Source organism: Pelodiscus sinensis, chromosome 9, assembly GCF_049634645.1.
Source record: "Pelodiscus sinensis isolate JC-2024 chromosome 9, ASM4963464v1, whole genome shotgun sequence".
Classification (NCBI taxonomy): Eukaryota; Metazoa; Chordata; order Testudines; family Trionychidae; genus Pelodiscus; species Pelodiscus sinensis.
The window spans coordinates 18278276-18296808 of record NC_134719.1 but is presented as its reverse complement, the minus strand read 5'-3'; the positions used below and the strand labels follow the sequence as shown (position 1 = coordinate 18296808).

Sequence of the window (18533 nt, the reverse complement as noted above, 5' to 3'; positions counted from 1 at the left end):
CAGGCCCTTGGATTTTTATTAGATTTGTTCATTTTCATATAGAATGTTCTGAGCAAATGAAATGTTTTGGAAATTAACTGTGAAACTGATTTTTAGTGAATGTTTTTCTTATGGATTATGCCAAAATTTTAGCCATGAAACCCAGCTCCTTCAGTTCTCCACATTAAGTATTATACAGTCACCAATGGAACAATTACCCCGCATTCCCTCACCAAAGTGCCTCAGTTCTGAATCTCAAGAAATTAATAGGCTACCTCCATTCATGCCAGTACCTCTCTGCCAACGAGAGCTCCAACTAGTGCTAGACACAGCTCCTCCCCCGCGGATTTAAATAAACATGTCCGCCGCTTTTTTTCCGGCTTGGGGAAAAGCCGGAAAAAAACGTCTAGACTGGCGCGATCCTCCAGAATAAAGCCCTTTTCCGGAGGATCTCTTATTCCTACAGGTGTTTCCATAAGAAAAACTACAGGTGTAGGAATAAGAGATCCTCCGGAAAAGGGCTTTATTCCGGAGGATCGCGCCAGCCTAAACGCTTTTTTCCGGCTTTTCCCCAAGCCGGAAAAAAAGCGGCGGACATGTTTATTTAAATCCGCGGGGGATATTTAAATCCCCCGCGGATTTCCCTATGCTGCCTTACCTGCTTTGCATCCCTTTTCCGGAATTTGGGGCCAGTGTAGACGTAGCCTTTATGTTTAAAATTGCACTCCTTGTAATCCATGCCAAAATTTGATAAAAGAATTTTTGCACAGTTTATTTAGGCTCATGATGCAAATTCACTGAAATGACTGAGGTTTTACAAGCTGGTTATTTTAAAGGCTTACTAGAGAAAACTATAACTCTTGTTCTTTGCAGGCATAAAATGTTTCCTTTAAGCACTTTATTCTGCACTATTGAATGCATTCAATTTATTCTATGCAAAGCTGTTGTAAATTGACATTTAAAGCTTTCCTGTATAGCTGCATGTAGCAGTTAAGGATTTCTCAGTGTTTTCATTATAAATGTTATTTATAATGTGCTTGTCAGTAATTAGCGTATTAAATTTCACATTACGTACTGTTTTGTCATTATGGACCATAATGGCTCCTATAGTGTCAATGATTCAGAGATTAATGAACTGTCTACTGCATGTTCATTGAAACTTGTTTTCTGCTGACTTGGACATTAAGCCGAAAGGGAAAGGGCGCTTGGGGGGAGCTAGACACAGATGCTGTCTTTGTGAAAGGCTGATGTACTACCTAATGCATAAGCAAGTTTAAAAAATCCACAGGTATAAATTGCAGTTCTCATTGGAATAGTTACATATATTTTTAATGTGTATCTTTAAATTGCATATGAGTCTTTACCTATTTTTCCCCAAAACTTTTCCCATGAAAACTAAATGGAAAAGAGGTCAATGGATCAAGAAATGTTCTTTCTCTGGCTAATTTCTGTATCTGATTTGACAGGTCACTTTTAGGTTACAACTGAATGTATATATCTTAAGAGTTGCACTATCTTCATTGCTCTCTTTGCCGGCATACTGCATCTACATACATTTTCTAATTTGGGTGCCTACAATTAAAAAAATCTAAAAATGAATTTAGGCACCATCATAAAGGTGGTCTGATTTTATTAAGATGCTGAACAAGCACAACTCATATTTACTTTCTGGAAGATGAGGCTGTTCACTATTGAAAAATCAAGTCACTTTTATGGGAATGCCTAAATTCATAATTGAGATGTGATAGACAAATTCAGTCATTTTTGACAAATGTAAAAAGCCAGGGCGCACTCCAGCTGAGTAACTTCTGACCAACCTATTTCTGAAGAAATATTATCATACTTTTCTTTCCAAATACCCGCAGTCTATTTTTACAGGAGAAAGGTCTTTCTGTACAGTTACTGACCCTTTTTAGTCTTGTACAACTGCACATGATGCAATGAAGAGTTAGCTATACTAAAAATCGTAGAACGGCCACCCAAGTATCCCGAGAGAACCTGCTTCAATACAGAAAAAAGAAACTCCCCCTCAGTGTCACTTCCCTTGTTGTCACCTACCATCCCACAGTGGAATCCGGAGGGGGACTCATCAAATATAATTACAATCCATGCTTGAGGGGGGCACTGTCCTGAAATTTTACCAAGTCCTTTTTTCTGGCCTGCAAGCATGTCCCCCCTCTCAATCTCACTAAGCTCATCATCCAAAGCATGCCCCCTGCAGACCAGAACACAACAGACCCTGTCAGAACAACAGATGCAAAAACCTGAAGGTACAATGATCAATACTGCCCCTCTCCACACCCACACCTTTCAAAATCCACATATACCTATCACAACATGCATAGTACATAGTGCAGCACATCAAACACTGCAACACATATAGAAGAAAAGAGACAAATCACTACACTCTTGAATAAACTCACACAGAGACATAACAAAAAGTCAGACACCCTGTCAGGCATGAGTGAATGTTTTTCACAGCACAATCGGTCCATATCTATCAATTCTAGTCCTCAAAGGAAATCAGTACAACACCTTCAAAAGACCAACACAGGAACTTAAATTCATAACTCTGCTAGATACTAAAAATCAGTATCTCAATAGAGGCACTAGTTCCATGGTTCATTACAACAATTTGTAACATACTAATCCTCCTTTGTTCTATGAATGCAGAGGTGTTAATTGCCCATTTCATTTTAAGTGTTTTTCTGCAACATTTTTAATTCCCTTATGTTTAACAATTTCACTTCCACCCTGAATTTATCTAGTGAAACTCTGCTTACTTTTTCAAGGCCTGAAGAAGAGCTATCTGACGCTTAAAAAACTTATATCTTCCACCAACAAAAGCAAGTCCAATAAAAGATATTACCTCCCACACCTTGTCTCTCTGTTTCTGGGTACCAAAACACAGCTACAACACTGCAAACAAGAAAATAAATATGCAGAACTATTCAGTCTCATTTCCAAAGTCCTACTTATACCCTTTTGAAAATATTTCAAAACTGTCATGTTATTGGCTGTTGTTTTGACAATGTTAGTAAAACTTTACTTTTGCCTTAGATTGTTACTCAGAAAAAAAATCAAACAGCCTAATGGATTATGAACATACACGTGCGCACATGCCAACTTCTGACTTCAAATATATCTCTTTGGTTAACTTCTGCTGTTTTCCTGGGACTAATTCCAAGAGAACTCAACACATTGCTTAGTTGGCAAATGTCTGTTCCTTGTGGAATAAAACTCAATAGCAAAGTGGACTTTGTTTTGTTAACGTTTTACACACCCCAACTTTTTAAAAAGTATGAAAGATGGTGTAATGCAAAATGTCTTTTTTCCACAAAAACAAAGCTACACTTTTCATTGCTAGGACCAAACTGCATTCATATTTGATATAGCAAATAAAAATAATGTTCAGTTTTCCTCTTTCATCACTTCAAAAATTGACTGCTAAGAAAACTGGGGTTGAAAGCTGTTTGGGAGAGAACCATCACATGCTACTTACTCATTAATGTTCTGAGAATATACCCCAGGTGCTGGAATAATTTTTATAGTGAGGGTGTGGAGAGCCATTAAACCAAACCAGATACCCTTTGTATAATGGAAATCTCTTCACGCAGCACCCCAAGTTCCAATACCTGATACACACCTAATCCTGTAGTGCCAAAACATAGAGGCCACCCTGTCCATACACAAGAGCCATCCTTACCTGTAGTACCTATACATTCTACTGTATCTACTTTAAACTCAGGGTTCAAACTTGGCTTTAAATTGTCAGGGTCTCTTTTCAGGTGAAAAGATGCAATATTACTTTCCATCAACTCTTTTGCAATCATAGTTCTCAGTATTTTCCAGCGAGCCCAATATGCTGGCTGCAGTCTCAGGCTGGGCAGGCTGCAGCATGGCCGGAAGGGCTGTCACATTCCCTGGACGCTTTTCCCCACACAGGTTGCGCTGCTGCAGACGAGACGGCTGCGGAGTTGGCTGCAAGGCAGGTTCCTCGCTAGTCCCCTCCGGCCTGCCTGACAACTCCGGGCTAAAGTGACCCAGCGCGGAACGTGGGACTGGCCGCCAGGGTCCTGAATCCTGCCTCGCTGCTCCCTGCTCGCTTGGGGGCCCCACCGCGCTCTCGCCCCGCGCAGGGGAAGTGGCCCAGGCTGGGAAGCAGCCTGCAGACGGGCTGCCCGGGGCGCGCTCCCCAGCCCCCCGAGCTCCCGCAGGAGCGCCCCGCAAGCCCCTTCCCGGCCGGCACGTACCTTCTCCGCGGCTCCTGCCTCTCCACGCGTCACCCCGCGGGGACCATCTCCTCGGACGCCGGCCTCGCCTGCTGCCGGGCGGCGAGCTGGCCGAGCCCCCTCCGTGCGCGCTGCGCGGCGGGGCTGGGGTCCAGCGGCCGGGGGGAGGCGCAGGGAGGCGGCACGTGGGGCGAGGCGGCCGCCGCTCGCGCTACCTGGGCAGCTGCTGCAGCTGGGGCCGTAGGAAGCCGGCCAGGGGCTGGAGTGAGCATCACGTGGCGCGGCTCTGGCGCCCGGGGCTGCGCCTTGTCACCGTCCCCTGCCTCGGGCTGCTGCCCCAGCGTCCACCGAGCTGCGTCCCCGGGCTGCCCGGCTCTCGCGCCACACCCACCCTGCCCTGCTCTCTGCCCCGCGGCGTGCAGCGCGCCACGGCTCTGCCCGGCACTGACTGGTGCCACGCGGATGGGATTGACTCCAGCACCTCATTTAACTTTCTGCCACCATCACCTCCTCCCCCCGCTCGCAGCCACCCGCCCCTTGGGCCCAGTCCGCCCTGCTGCCCTTGCCTTCCCGTTCTTTGGAGCACGAGGGAGTTTGGTTTTCAGTGGGAGATGGAGAATGCCTCCTGCGAATACAGCCAAAATCCTGCTCAATGTGCGTGGCAGGCGTAATACCTTTCACACCAAACTCCATCTTCCCCACATGGGGACCCCTCAGCCGCTGGGCTGAAAGCCTGTCTGTTATTTATTTGCATTGGGTTAGCAACTCAAGGCTCTTTGCTAGAGCTGTTCAAATAACGGTTCAGCTTGAGAGGGGAGCAATAGAAAAGTTGTTCAGGATAAAGTGAAACAGTTTGTTTGACCCAACATTTAGTTTAGCCCTTTCTATTTTGTTTTTACCCATTTCAAACTCATGTTTAATTTTTTTTAAAGTTGCTTCAAATTGCCAATTTGACACATTTCATGTCAAGACTGCAAAAGTGAAAGGCTTTGTTTGTTTGTGAGGACTTCGCCTATCTAACACCACTATCTATGACTTGTGTTATTTTAGTTTATCTAGCTGAGGTTAAAATTTACTTACTATCTGGGAGACCACACTTAAATTCTAAAGAATGAAATCAAGCTAATTGGTTTGGTTTGTGGGTTTCTGTTTTTGTATTATATTTCTTTCATTAAGGATTGTTCACAAACAATTGACTGCCAGTAATACATTCCTGTTGTGGAGGTATAGTATGGTCCCAAGATATTAGGTATGAAGAAATAATATCTTTCATTGGACCAACTTCTGTTGATGAAAGACACTTTTGAGCTATAGAGAGCTCTTCTTCAGGTCTGGGATAGGAACTCAGCATGATCGATACTAATATTTACAATTTAAGCAGTTGCTTAATAGCGCCTGATCTGTTAAGAGACTTGCTATTGATCCAGCTCATCAGTCAGATGAGCACATAAATGCTTCCACAAGGAAGCTTCCATATATGTTTGTGTATTCCTCTTTGAAATTCGCATTCTTCAAATGAACATTCATTAATGCCTATCTAATTGATTGGGCATGGAGGCAGAGGGACAAAAATACCACACTATGGTGTATTTGGTCCAAGCAAATTAATTAAAAAAGAAACTAAATATTCAGAGATACTTTTTGCAGATACTTTTCTCCTGTATTAACCATGAGTAACGAAGAAAATGTATTGACAGTACTTATCTTTTTCCTAATGCAGAGTTGGTCTGTTTTACCTAAATTGAGATTAGTGCTGTCTGAATCCATAGTTTAAGATTTGTAAAAAATTAAACTAAGGTCTGTTTGAATATTTTGATTAATGGTTTTAAGAATGCAGCATGCATAAATATCTAATTACTAATGTAAAACGTGACAGTAAGTAAAAGTAGAAGAATATTTGCCTGATATTTGCCTACTTCCTGTGTCTCTCAAAAGATCTTTATATTTTCACAAAATAATGTGATAATAAAATTAAAGTTGAGAATTATAATGATACAAATATCCCTCTTGTGTTAGTAGAAAAATAAAGATTATTTGCTTTTTAAGCACCAAATTCAGATACTTGAGATGCCCTTACTTATGCTGAATAGCATCTTATTCCACAAACCTGCTTCAACAGTCCTAGTCAGAGAGTTAGATACTACAGTAGTTAGTGTGAGTAGGGGTATCAATTGGCAGTAAATTACCTTATTTTTAAAAGTTATGAAAATGTTAAAGTCAATGTCCTGTCAGATTTTCCCAAATTAAAAATGTATGTAGCTGATTACATGAAGTTTTTGATTGTTTAAATTCAACACTTATGAGCAATAACCCAGTGTTCAGGTACAAAAGAAGAATTGAAATTTGATTAGGAAACATTTGTATTTTAGATAATTATTATGCTTTCTAGCAGCAATTAGAAACACAGTCTTTGTAAAAAATATCAAGATAGTCATTTTAAAAAGAACTGTTATCCAGAAAATATGTATTTTTAAAATTGCTACATTAATTATCCAAATGCCATAGAATCTCAGTTGTAAAATAAAAGATAAAATAGGGATGTAATAGTGTAATTGATTAGCCGATAAGCAACAGCTTATAGGTTAATGCGATAGACTACATGCATTTTCCTTCTCCCTCCTTCCCCAAGCCCAACCAGTACATTTTTTAGCAGGCTGGCCAGCAGCCCAGCTCAGTTCGGGCTCATGCTGGATGTGGGACCTACCTCTGCTGTGGCTCTACATTTAAAGTGTATTAGGAGCCGGGCAGGTAGGCATTTAAAATATATTAGGAGTTGGGCAAGCAGGCAACCTGGCTCAGTTCCGGTTTGTGCTGGGTCCAGGAGGTCAGGCCCTGTCCCCCCACAGACAGGGGCTGCTGCCACCCTGCACTGCTGCCTCTTTATCAGAGGCAGGAGCACAGGACAACAAGCAGCTGGTTCACAAGAGGAACTGGTTTTTAAATTGGCTCCTCTCGTGGACTAGCTCCCACCTGGCATCCCGCGCTGCTGCTGGCCCCGCCCCCAGGGACTATAGAATAGTCGACTAACTGATAAGAATTTGTGAGGTTACTTAACTATTCAGTTAACTGATATTTAACATCCCTTGGACAAAATTCTGGAAGTTTCGTCATTGTTTTCAAAGCATCTAGGATTCCACTCATTCTGTTTTGGATTATTATTGAATACTTATTTGGTTTGCCCACACAAATCCTCCTCTTCATGTGTAAATGGAACATTTAAATTCATGACTTTTGCATATTAGTCACTGAAGGGCTGTACTTCTGAGTTTAAAAGCCATTTTAAAATGGCCAGGCTCTAACTCCTGTTGCGTATCAAGTGACCACTTTTATCTATAAGTGGACCTATTCACTGCACTCAGACTCTTAGGACTATTCAGTATAATGCAGAGTATCACAATCTGTCCCAAGTATTTTTTTTAATATAGCTCTAAATTCACCCTCCAGAGAAGCTGTTTGGGATTTACTTTCTCTTAAGGAAGGTACAATCTGGGGCCTACAACAGGAACACCGTTGTAGCAGATTTTCAGTTAGAACTAATCTCTGGATGGAACAGAAAAACCAAGATAATGTTTTACAAATAAGAATAATGCTTAGCCTGTAACTCAGCCAATGAACCATTATGTTGAAAAATGTAGATAAATTTTCCCCAGTAATTTCTAGAACACTCATTTCCATGAAATGTCTGGATTCAGAGTGACACTATTTCTCTCTCCTTTTGTGGCCTCTATTGTAGACATTGGTGGAAACAATCCATGCATTTGTTTTACTAACAATTCTACTTCAGATGATGAGACCACCCTGGTAGGAAAATGAACTTGAATGGTTACAGTAAGTTATATAAAAGCTCTAATTTGTAATGTCCATATCTTTGCTGAAATTTAAAAAGGGGAGAAAACCATTATATTACACAATATATAGTTCTGGCTCTAAAATGAATAATGACACACTGTAGAAGAACTGCAATTTACCATAATGACATGCCACATAGCTGTATTTAGAAGTTATCGTCAATTAACAACCCCTAGCTGTGATATGTAAAGGAGTATACCAAACAAAACAAAGGTACCCAAACATAGCTCTATCTTATTTTCTACCAATAAGATTACGTATAGTATCCTTTCTAAGTAGGCTTTTATTCTGTTAACCCATTTATCATCAGACCATACATATGCGCCAGCTAGTGCAGTATTCATTCTCCACAGACATAGGCACCAGATGACTCAGGAAGGTGCAGGAAACCCCATAAAGACAAATTTAAAAAAAATCTGTAGTAGGCAGCTATCACATAGTACTAAAATTGCACTTGAAGAATTTATGCTCGTACATGTATTTTTTTCCCATTACATTAACCCTTTTCTACAACTTCCATAGAAAAATATTTGGAATTTGCGCCATTATTGCTAAAGTTCCTTCCTTGCCAATCACTCTTTCCACGTCACCTCTCCCTCTGAATACAGTCACTATCCTGCCTTTTTCACCACATCATATTTATGCTTCCCCTTATGTCTTTCACAACTTTGCTGCCTCTATTTATCTTCTCTTGTCTGTTATGTCACTTCCTGTTAATGATACCAGCCTTTACTTCCCAGTTTCCTCTTTTCATGTCTGTCTTCAGTCTAGGGTTGCCAGGCATCTAGTTTTCAATGAGAATGCTTGGTTGAAAAGGGATCCTGACAGCTCTGGTCAGCGGCACAGCTCCCTGCCTGACCTGGCTCCACACAGCTCCCAGCAATGGCCAGCATGTTCCTGTTGCCCCCAGGCAGAAGGGCAGCCAAAGAGGCTCTGTATGCTGACCCTGCTCCAAGTGTTGTCTCTGCAACTCCCATTGGATGGGAACCGTGGCCAATGGGAGCTGCAGGGGCAGCACCTGTAGCCAAGAAGAATACACAAAGCCACCTGGATGTGCTTCTGCCTAAGAGTCACACAGATAAGGCAGCCACTTCTGGGAGAAACCTAAACTAAGCATTGCCTGAACCCCAACTTCAGACCTGAGTCCCCTCCCTCACCAAACTCCCTCCTAGAGCCCACATGCTGCACCCTTCCTGCATTCCAAAGTCCTCATGCCCCATCCCACATAAGATCCTGCATCCCAGCCCCATGCCTAAGCCCACACCACTGGCCAAACCCCAGACACCATGGCCCCCACCCCTTCCTCCCACATCCTGAATCTTTCATTTCTGGCCCTCCTGCAACTTTTCACATCCCCAGCCTGTGGCCTCGCCACCTCCTACATCCTAGTTCCCTGCCCCAGCCTGCAAAAATAAGCAAGGTGGGGGAGAACAAGTGACAGAGGGAGGGGCAATGGAGTGAGTAGGGCTGGAGTCTCAGGGAGGGGGCAGGACAAAGGTGTTCAGTTTTCTGTGATCAGAGAGTTGGCAACCCTACTTCAATCTTTTCTCCTCTTTCATATTAAAAACCCTCTCTGGACTAGACCACCTTTTCCTTCAAATTCCTCCTCAAGATCCTCTTCTGTCATAATACATATGGCCATTCTTAGCTGGCTAATTTCTTAATTAGGTATGGTTGGGGATAGTGGAGTTATATGTTATCATTTTACATTTTATATTTATTCATCTCTACCTATTGCTGGTCTTCTTGCATTATGAGCCCTTTGGACCAGGAAATATGTCTATGTTCTTATATCATGCCTTATGTGTATGCAAAGGAGCTCCTAAGCATATTGTAGGTACTACCTTAATACCAATAAAAAGAAATGAATAAAATAATATCAAAGCACCAGAATTAAATAAAAGATTCATCACTATTAGAAGAGCAACATATATTATTCCTGGGATATCAAAGTAATATGTGGCTTTAATGTTTGGTGTTGCTTGTTCTTGTATTGTCTCTAGGTAAATACAATATAACAACTGTTAAAAGAAGTAGTAAATAGAAGCAAATCTATGAATTAAGCTGTGGAAAAATGTTTGCCAAATTATTTTTGCTTTTATTTTAAAACGTAATGTTGTTGAAAAGAAAAAAGCCGTGTGTGAGGCAAAAGCACATTTTGTCTACCTACTGCAAGCTATTTCACAGCCTCCTCTTTGTGTATCTTTTCTTAATAAGTGGGCTTAAACATGATATCACAGTGTCTCCTGAACTGTACAAACAAGCTCTGTTCAGTCTTATAAATAAACAAGCCTACTGGCTGATTTTAATTTGTTTACTGACTTTCCATAGTTCACAATCCATGTAAACAAAATAATGCTATCAGACTCTACTCATTAAAATAGTAACCAACCTTCACTCAATAAAAATTCTATTTTAAAAGTGTTCTTGAATTCTAATATTTAATATTTGTTTTTATTGTTATAGTTCCCCCTTATATTTTCTTTTAAATCAAAATAACTTTCTAATAGCATTTTCTATAAACATAAAACTCCATCCATCTCCCATTATTCCTTCTTTGAAACCTGTATCTTACCATACAGCATACACGATGCTGCTAACTTATAACTGTATTGCCATGCTCTTAAATATTTTATCTTCTTATTATGTGAAAACTAAGAGGAATTTTTAAAACATATTCTCCCTCCCCTTAACAGAATATTCAGTTTATTGGGGCAAAGTCTCCCTAGAATCCGGTCTCCACATCTAACCAATAGATCGTTAGTTTCCCAGCAAAGAATGTAATTTTTACAATAGTCATACAATCCAGAGCTTTTCACAGAAAGACAGGGCAAGGGGAATGTTTCACAGAAAGACAGGGCAAGTTCTTCATCCTCCATGTTGCGCGCCCCCCCCCCCCCCCCCCAGCAGACCAGGCTTTTCTCCGGACGCCTGTGGTAGAGCAGCTGGGGCGCTGCTGGGTTAGTCCTCTGCGCTCTGCCCCAGGCGTCCCCAAGTCAGCCGCTACTGAAACTGACCAGCGCTGACTACAGGAAGCCTGAGGCAGAGTTGCTCTGCCCCGGGCTTCCTGGAATCAGCCGCTGATCAGTTTCAGCAGCAGCTGACTTGGGGATGCCTGGGGTTCTTAAGTTGAATCTGTATGTAAGTCGGAACTGGCGTCCAGATTCAGCCTGTTGAAACTGATTAGCGGCTGACTACAGGACCAACTTCCTGTAGTCAGCTGCTGGTCAGTTTCAGCAGCGATTGAATCTGGACGCCAGTTCCAACTTACATACAGATTCAACTTAAGAACAAACCTACAGTCCCTATCTTGTACGTAACCCGGGGACTGCCTGTATCTTTCTTTTGAGATGCAGCAACCTGCATTGCATACAATATTCAATATATGGGTGAATCACAAATTTATATAGTGGCATTCTGATATTTTTCTGTCTTCTTCTCCAAGCCTTTTCCAATATTTTATTAGCTTTTTTTGACTGCTGCTTCACATTGAGTAGATGTTTTTAGACGCTATCCATGATGACTCAGAGTTCTCTTTCTTGAGAGATAACAGCTAATTTAGACCCCCTACATTTTGTATGCATAGTTAGGATTATGTTTTCCAGATGTAGATTACTTGCACTAATCAATATTTAATGTCATCTGCTATTTTGTTGCTTAATCAACCAGTTTTGTGAGATCCCTTTGCAATTATTTGCAGTCAGCTTACCTATCTTGAGTAATTTTGTACCATCTGCAAATTTTGGCATCGAATCTATCACTGTCAAATATATCTGTGAAATTAAATGCACTGTGATAGATTCTGACTAGGAATTTTATTCCATTTAGTTTGTAGATTGTACAAGTAAACCCTGATGGGAGCTACAGAGCTAAGATAACAAACTAACTAAAAAGCATCAACAGAGTGGAATTTCTGGTTTTTCTTCTCTATAAGAAATTCAGTTTTTACTATAATTTGTATACTTGATATTCATCTCAACAGCCAAGCCTCCAGCTAGCTTGTCACCTTGCTCAAAAAATCCATCAAATTCTGGCCACAGTCAACCGCTATCCTTAGGATTTATGGGGTCCTACGCAGTCCTATTAAAAAGGTGCTCAATGCCTGATGGCAGTCAGAGGGAATGACCATTTTTAGAGATGTGATGTTATAATCTTCAGCAACACACCAATAAAATATTTTTAAAACAATTATTGTGGACTATCACAGTAAATTCTGAAACTGACAGCATACACCTGGGGTCGGCAAATACCTGTTAAGTGCTCATTACCACTTGAATGGCTCTTTCACAGGTTTGACTTCTGCTAATAGGTCTGGCAGGCTTTTTCACTTTTAAATTATCTGGATCCTCTCCAGAGGAACCAGAGTCACACAATGGGGAGAGGAAGAGGCAGGCAGGTGGACATTAAGACCCAGTGGTGCTCCAAATTTTAAAGTGCCCTATGCAGCTATGTATTGTGTGTATGGGAAAGGACAGGTCTGTCCGCACACATAGACAAGTTAATTACTTGGTTTATGCAGGAAAGATAAGAATGATCTAACAAAAAGTGTAAACCCAATTGTCAAACCTAACCTGTGCTGCAGCACCCAGTCTGCAACATGAGCAAAGTGATATTCATAAAGAAATTCTGATACCTCATGGAAACATGTATAGATCAGAAAACTTGTTTGCCCTCATTTTTAACCCACTCAGACACTAGAGGTTGAAACCTGGGAGCAGACCTTGAGTCCTTTGAATGGAGAGGTGCTGGTGGTATTCAGATCCAGGCACAGGTGCAGGATAGGCCTCTGGTTAGAAACAAATTGAAGCAGGAATAGAATTTAGATTTGGACACACTTCTAGCTCAGGTAGGGAATTCCTTCCTACTAACATACGAGCTAGAGGAGTAGAGGAGGATCCCCTTTAGTGGGAGAAGAAACCTAGCTTCCTCCCAGGCATCCACAGAAACATGAAGGAAAGGAACAGAAGATTCAACCCTGGTTTCTTCCATAGCTCCTCTTAGGATCTTTTGCTATTTTCCTCCTATCTTTATCCTTGGGAAAAGATAGACTAAAATACTGAGTACACGGATCCCCATCTTCCTTACTGACAATTGCTGGGGATGTGGGCACGAGCTGGGAGTCTTCCTAGGATATTTTTTTTGTGTGTGTGGCTGAAAACTTCTTTAGTTTCATGCATGAGACCATCTTGAAATTATACAAACCAGAAAAGAACCAAAAATAGTTTGTCTGAAATTTGTTCAGAGCACCTAGCACAGGTGTCTCAAACTCCCGGCCTGCTGTTCACCTCCCTCCCCTGCCCCTAACCCCATGGCTCCACATCCACCGAGGATGCAGCTTTGGGGATTACTGGGGGGGGGGAGCACTGGCCTTAGATTTCAACCAAGTTAATCCAGATTTACAGGCTCATAAGTAAGAGAAGGATTCATACCCATACTGAAGGATATCGGAGTAATTTTGTTAAAGAAGAATGAAAAATCACTTTCAATTTAAGAAACAATTGCTGGTATCCAAGTATACATTTGTTTACCTACTAGGACAAATATTCATCGTTAGCTGTCTACCCCTCCTTGACAGTGATTCACCCTATGGGCAGTCAGGAATGAATCACAGTTTACTAATGACAGAGATGCTGGCAACAAAGTGGGGACCTTCAAACCCTGACTCATTCTAAAACTTATTATGCCAGCATCAAGAGAAGAAACTTTTCAACAACACAGTCTCGATATAAAATCTCCCAAATTCTGTGAGGAGTTGGTCCAGTCTTGTTCATTTTGAAGTAATGCAAGTTCTAAATTGTACTTTAGAGACAGCAGGATTGGGTATGTTAGTGACTGATTTAAGCATTGGTTTCTGCTCATGGATTCAAAAAACTCATTTTAAGGAAGCTACCTGACCTATAGTTTACATCTGCACCATGATCAAAACCAGATCTGGATAACTAAAAATATTACCTATGAAAAAATAAAATCAAGGGTGTTGCCTGGGCATAATACAAAATGGAGTCTGAGGGGTTCTTTTTCCCTCAGAGCAGTTTTTCCCGCCAAAACAAGTAGAGGAAGGCTGTACACCCAGCACTAAACCTGTGCACTCAGCACCAAAGGCTGTGCACACCGCCCCAATTGTCTGCGTGTGCACCCATCCTTTGCACACAGCACCCAAGTCTTATGCACCCAGCTCTAGTTCTCTGCATCCCGCTCTCTTCATGGTTTTCCCGCCATGAAGTGTTTATATACCCCTGTCAAGGAGCATTCGTGTTCTTTGGCCCCCTTCATGTCCTGTGTGTGCGTCTGTGATCATCATTGTTCCCCTGCGTCATCGTCTACCTGCCGGAGGCCAAGGTTCCAGCCTGCCGTCTGACAAGACTACCCACTGCTAGTGACTTTAACTGGAATAAGGGAAGCCTTTTCCGCTCCCACTAAGACTTTGGGACTTATAACACTGTCTCACTTACGGATACTCGGACAGGATCCGGTGCCCACCAAGCGTCAGCTCGTAGGAGGCGAGAAGCATCCATCGAGGGAATGCTCCGTTTGTCCTCCCTTAAGGCTTTTCACTAGCTGCGAGGTTGAAGGTCACGGACATCGAACATCAATCGCCGCTTTGAATGTAATGTATACCCTTGTGTGTGTGTGTGTGTGGGACTCTTCTATCTTCTTCTTTTCTAGGGTTAGGGTGGGACTGTTGCTAAGTTGTATGTTGTTGTTGATGTTTGATCTTACCTTTAAAATATATGGTTTGGCCCTAAATTCTTGTTGTTTGGCGATTTCTAAGCTGTTTCCCTGGTGATTAGATACAGGATACCAGGCCGAATCTGTGGGAGGGCACCTTAGGCTTTAATTAATTGCATAGCTCACAGCACAGCAATTGTTTACCCCAGCTCTCCGGGTAACAAGGGTCTCATTTTCAAAGAGGCTGAGCACCTGTAGCTCCCAGTAACACCAGCTAGAATGTTGGTGTCACATTACCGAATTGGAGGGAAGCAGCCAATCGCTTTTCTTGGTGAGAGAGAAATGCCTTAGGAGTTGAGACTTTAAGGAAACAAAAATACAAAAGAGTTGAAACCACAAAAAAGTTGGCAATACGGTGATGGCAGCCCTTTCTCTAATATCCCTAAGTCACCACATTTGCTAGCCATGTGTCTTGTGACTTTCAGACTGGATTATGCTTTAAGCATTGGCTACACCAGGTGCAGAAAGCAGTGCCTGATGATACCCTTCCTGCTGCGTGGGTTGGAGTATGAAGAGGAAGAGGGCCCACACAAGAAAACTAAGCACCCCGCTGCACAGCATGGCCTAGGACCCTCGAACTATTTAGCGCTGCTCAGTGTGAAGATGGGAAATCTGAGCAGACTAAGGTTGTGCAAGGGACACAGCCAGTAGATTCAGGATATTAAATCCCAAGTGCGTATGCACTCACATTTGGTGTGGAGAGCAAGGCAGGGAAATGGAGACCCAATAGGCCACATCTCACGCACTTCCCCATATCCAATAGTTATGATCATCATAATTATATATATACCTTTGTATTACAAGAGCATCTATGGGCCCCAGGGAGGATCAGGACCTTGATGTTCTATTTTCTTGGGCTGACTGTGGGTTCTATTAATCTTATTTTAGGGTCTGAAATTTACATACATGTCCTCGCCCATTTTTCAAGACAGAAAAAGAATAGGCTGCATATAGGCAACAGCTTCTGGCTCATGAAGAGTGTCTGCATAATCTATTTATACTAGGATAGGTCTACCACCCATTTTCCAGGAAATCCAGGCAGCTGTCTGCTGAGGACTTCTGCCCATGTCATGGTTACGGGGCTATTTGTGCCTATGTTTCCGTTCTGGTCTCTCTTAGTGCATCTGATCAGATTCTAGGCCTCCTTTCCTAGCTGCTTTGGGGTGGAATTTCACAATTCTCCCACTCAGACTGGGATCCGGCCACCACATCCTGTCTATGGTATCTGATAGTTATGGTAGAGATCCAAATAGCATATAAGCAGTTCTTGCCTGTGAGAGCTTGTGACCAGAGCTATACAAAGGTAAAGAACTTTCTTTAAGCAAGTAGGTTTATTTACCAAATGGAATAAGGCCTTACAAAAAAATTAAGATTAACAACCACCAATGTACACACTTACTTGTATATACTTACCAGCAGCCACACGTCACACCTCAGATACACTCACCCGAGAACTGGCCACTGCAACAAACCCTGTTGCCAACTCTGTCCACATATCTATACAAGCGACACCATCACAGGACCTACCCACATAAGCCACAACATCAGGGGCTCATTCAACTGCACATCCACTAATGTGACAATATGTGATCAAGTACTGGCAATACCCCTCTGCCATGTATATTGGCCAAATTGGACAGTCTCTGTGACAAAGGATAAAAAGACACAAATCAGACATCAGGAGTGGTAACATACATAAACCTGCAGGTAACATACATTAACCTGATGGGTACTCAATAATGGAGTTAAAATTAGCCAGTCTTCTACAAAGGAATTTCACTACCCAATTACAGAGACAGATTGGAGAGCTAGAATTCATTTGAAAATTTGACACTGTTACTCTGGGCTTGAACAGAAACACTAATTGGTTAACACACTACTAAGCCGATTTCCCCAGTCTTTAACATTCACATTTCCACATCAATAGCTATGAATGGGATACATTCAGGCCATTTAATTAGCTTCATTAACACGGGTTCTACAATTGCCAGGTAAATGCTTTTTGCTGTTATATATATTTCCACTCCAGCTCATCTGATAAATGGGTTTTACCCAGGAAGGCTCATAATTCCATATATTTTGGTTTATATAGAAAAGATGCCATAGAACTACTCATTTTTAAAGTTACAGACTAAGATGGCTACCGCTCTGAGACTGTTCAACATACACACGTTTAGGCTCATTTAATCTTGTGTTTCACTACAAACTAAAGCTACAGTTACCCTGGGAGCTCGGGCTGTGATCCCACCTGGTGTGGACATATTCATGCTAGCTTTCACTGAGTCAGCTTGCTGAAAATAGTAGTGTTGCCCTGGCTGGAAGGGCTGTGTCATCAGTGTAGAAACAAGGGGTTTCGGGTATTGCTGCACCCCCTGGCTTGAAGTGGTTTCCATCATACACAGGTTTACAGATGGGTTTAATGGCTCTCAGCACCTCCATTATAAAAATTGCTGTGGTCCCACTAGGCTGTGGCAAGTACAACCCTGCTGAGTAGAACCCCATGGGTATGTCCATGGTTCCAGTAGCTACTCATCATTCCCCATGCTATCACAGCTAGGCTATTATGGTAGTATACTAGCTCAGAGGGAGCGAACACAAATATGTCTGCTTGAGCTGGGAACAACACTTCTGCCTATGTGAAGATGTAGCCTGAGTTAGAGGAACAGAATAGGCTCCACTTCTGTTCTTTTAGCAAGCGCTGGCATTCTTGGCCCACTCTCAGTTTGCCTTCCAGAAGGTATGCACCCCCATCTGTTCCCTCCAATCCCCATTCTAAAAAAAAAAAATTCCCTTTTGGCCAAGTTCCCTCCCCCTGCCCAGTGTTTGCCTGAGCCCAGATCACCGTATTGCTCCATGTTTTTTTTGTTACAGGACCTACATGTGAAGTCTTCTTTCTGCTCTGCTTTCTCTTATTTGGGCTGTCTGGCCATCTAAGATAATGCCCCTGTGATGGCAGATCCATTGTTTGGCAGTTAGACCAGTCACAAGGCAGATGGTGGGTGGCAGGCATCAGGGCTTGCAGTAGATCCACTCTCCAGGTACATCTAGACTGGCGGGTTTTTCCGGGATACTTCTGGTATCCTGGAAAAACTCCACCACATCCAGGGAACACGTTTGTTCATCTGCTTTTTTTTCCTGAAGAGCAAACATGGTCTTTCGGGGAGCCCTGTCAACCTTGTTCTGTGAGGAATAAGAGCTAAAAGAGGAGGCTTTTCCGCCATTTGGCCCCATCTAGACGGAGCCAAATGACAGAAAAGCCTCTTCCGGAAAAGCAATCGGAAAAAGCTACTCGATTTGCATAGCTTTTTCTGATAAAAGAGTGTCATCTAGACCCAGCCTCCAAGTAACCTAATGAGCACAGCTGGCCTAGGAAGCTACTTAATTGGCTATACCATTGGCAGGAAGTGTCAGCAGACAGGCCCTTGAGCCCAGCAGCAGCAGCTCAAAGCATTGGCCCATCGCTGCAATCGCTCCTGAGCCTGGCCAACTTATTGCCAGCCCTGTCCCTGCTTTGCCTCATGCCAGCAACCTGGCTTTGACCCTCCACTCTGATTCCTGACCTCAGACTCCTGCTCTGACCACTAGACCCGATTGCCCAGTCATATGACAGTGGGGAAACATCAAGTTGTTTTCTTCCCCCATTCAGGAATCCTACATAGAAACACATTTTGGGGTCCAGATCAATATTTATTACTAAACACCCCCACATTCATCACAGACTCTTTTTGTTAAGAGTACTGGGGA

The 18533-nt window shown here is 42.5% G+C and overlaps 1 protein-coding gene across 4 annotated transcripts in view; it reads right to left on the bottom strand.

Moving 5' to 3' along the window:
- The window catches only part of LEPR (leptin receptor), a 66123-nt gene extending 61763 nt beyond the window's left edge, over positions 1 to 4360 (bottom strand). The window contains exon 1 of one of the 4 annotated variants that reach the window (XM_075936173.1): positions 4233 to 4360. The gene's annotated coding sequence lies outside the window, so the exon portion shown is untranslated. Of the gene's footprint in view, positions 1 to 2848; positions 2947 to 3685; positions 4067 to 4232 lie in introns of those variants that run through there. The other 3 variants (XM_025185634.2, XM_006125028.4, XM_075936174.1) reach the window with 3 other exon arrangements.
- Positions 4361 to 18533: the final 14173 nt, after the last annotated feature.